This window comes from Primulina huaijiensis, chromosome 1, assembly GCF_012295235.1.
Source record: "Primulina huaijiensis isolate GDHJ02 chromosome 1, ASM1229523v2, whole genome shotgun sequence".
Lineage (NCBI taxonomy): Eukaryota > Viridiplantae > Streptophyta > Magnoliopsida > Lamiales > Gesneriaceae > Primulina > Primulina huaijiensis.
The window spans coordinates 7,633,162-7,635,225 of NC_133306.1; the positions used below are offsets into that span (position 1 = coordinate 7,633,162).

General features: G+C 29.4%; 1 non-coding gene across 1 annotated transcript; it reads left to right on the plus strand.

The window, feature by feature from the left end:
* The first annotated feature begins 618 nt into the window (after positions 1 to 618).
* Positions 619 to 692, plus strand: TRNAT-AGU (transfer RNA threonine (anticodon AGU)). Its single transcript has one exon. It is a non-coding gene; the product is annotated as a tRNA-Thr (tRNA).
* The last annotated feature ends 1,372 nt before the right edge of the window (positions 693 to 2,064 follow it).

Sequence of the window (2,064 nt, forward strand, 5' to 3'; positions counted from 1 at the left end):
TTCCCATTATTATTGTTTACTATACTTCATTGGGTAAAAAAATAATCAAAACCTTGTTGGTCGATGTGAATAAAAATTCATGCTTGAAACTATTGAAAAACAGTCGAAGTTATGTTATTCGTTGACAGGTAAATTTTTCTTATGTGTTCTAAAAAAATTGAAAGAGTTCAAGCTCGGGCACGTCCAAGCCATAGCTTGATAGAAATCACTTGTAGTGAATTTAACTAAAGTTTGAATTCTGATTTGAGACAAGATTAAGCTTAAAATAGTTCATTTCAAATGAAACTCGATGTGGCTACATTGATTTTAAATTGAAATCAAATGGCAAACTAGTAAATGACCTTTCGCTCGGTCTATTTTCAATTCTAGTATTATGAACTAATATATATCACTTTCTGTTTTTTCAGCGTTACAAGCTACAATTTCTAAAAAAATACCTGAAACAGAGGTTTCTATGTTAGTGGAATAAAGAGCTGATGTTAGAAAATAAAGCAAATAAATAAAAAACAAATAAATATGAATTTGACAAAAATAAGAATAATATTCGAAATAATTGTTTCAATGGTACATAAAGGCCATCCTCTCAAAGGAAAAAAAAATAGGCCCATCAAACAATAGGCTCTCGTAGCTCAGTTGGTTAGAGCACCCGTTTAGTAAGCGGGAGGTCTTGAGTTCGACTCTCAACGAGAGCAGATTAATTTTGTTATAAATAATTAAATATCATTTTTTGAGTATGATTATTGACTCAGGGTCAAGAATAGAGAAATTGTCACTAGAGGGACATTCAGTACAATAGAGATACACATGGGCATTAGAGACATCTATGCGACAACTCGAGAGGGAGAATTGACATTAGTTATAATTTTGTCACATTTTTTGGAAAGGATTTTCTTCTATAAATTGGACACAAACTTGGATGTCCTCTAGCCAAACGTTTATCTTTTTTCCTTCTTTTAGATAGGCTTATTGTGTATAATCTCGCAGTACATCTATGTATAATGGCGTGGAAGAAAAAACATGATGAAAATTAGGGGTGATGTATGATATTGTATCGTATCGTACCGAAAATTAAGTTATAAAATTTTATACCGATATCATACAAAAATTATACGGTATAACGAGATTTCGGAACGGTATTGGTATATATCTTTTTATACCAAAAAAAACTTATATTTTAAAAATTTTATAAATTTATTGTTTAAAAATAATTTTTAATTTTTATATATTTTTTCAGTATTTCGGTATTCTAGTATACATCAGAATTTTAAAATTTCATATCGTTATCATATCGAAAAATTCAGTATCATTACAGTACCATAACGAAATCGTCGGTATACCGAAAATTCGGTATTTTTTCGATACGGTAATCTCGGTATATGGAAAATTTGATATTTTTTGTCAATCCTAATAAAAATATTATTTTGAAGAGTATTTGTTCAAGCCTTATTTTCTTCATATATAGGATTAACCACCTTCTGAAAAGTCTAAACTCTGATTTCGTATTTCCTAGAGCATTAATACCAATCTATGAGAGTGGCCAAGCAACTTTAATGGTTTCCGCGCTAATCAACCGGGCCATTGTCCAGTTTTTCCTATCCGATTCCCGTTTTTTAAAAAAATAATTTTTTATTGTCTTCCAAACTGAAATTCACTGGCAAATAAATCAATAAAAATAAATAAAACTATGATCTCAAAATCAAGAAAGACTCGGAAAAAAAATCATTTAAAAAAAAAACAAACAAAGAAGAAAAAATCAAAATTCTTGGTCGATGTGATCAACTCGACCAAAATCAACATGTAAAATTTTGGAACTAATATTTCAACCATATAATTTATAGTACTCAATCCGAGAGATTGTACAATAAATCATTCGATGCTCAAGATTTTTTGTTTGTTTTTCTTCAATTCAAGATAAAAAAAGAAGAAAATTCGAGTGGTGAAAATAAATCATAAATTGGACATCATCGTTAAATAAATATATTTAGGTACATAAGTAGGGGTGGGAAAATATACCGAAATATCGAAATACCGAAATATCGTACCGAAAAAATACCGAAATTACCG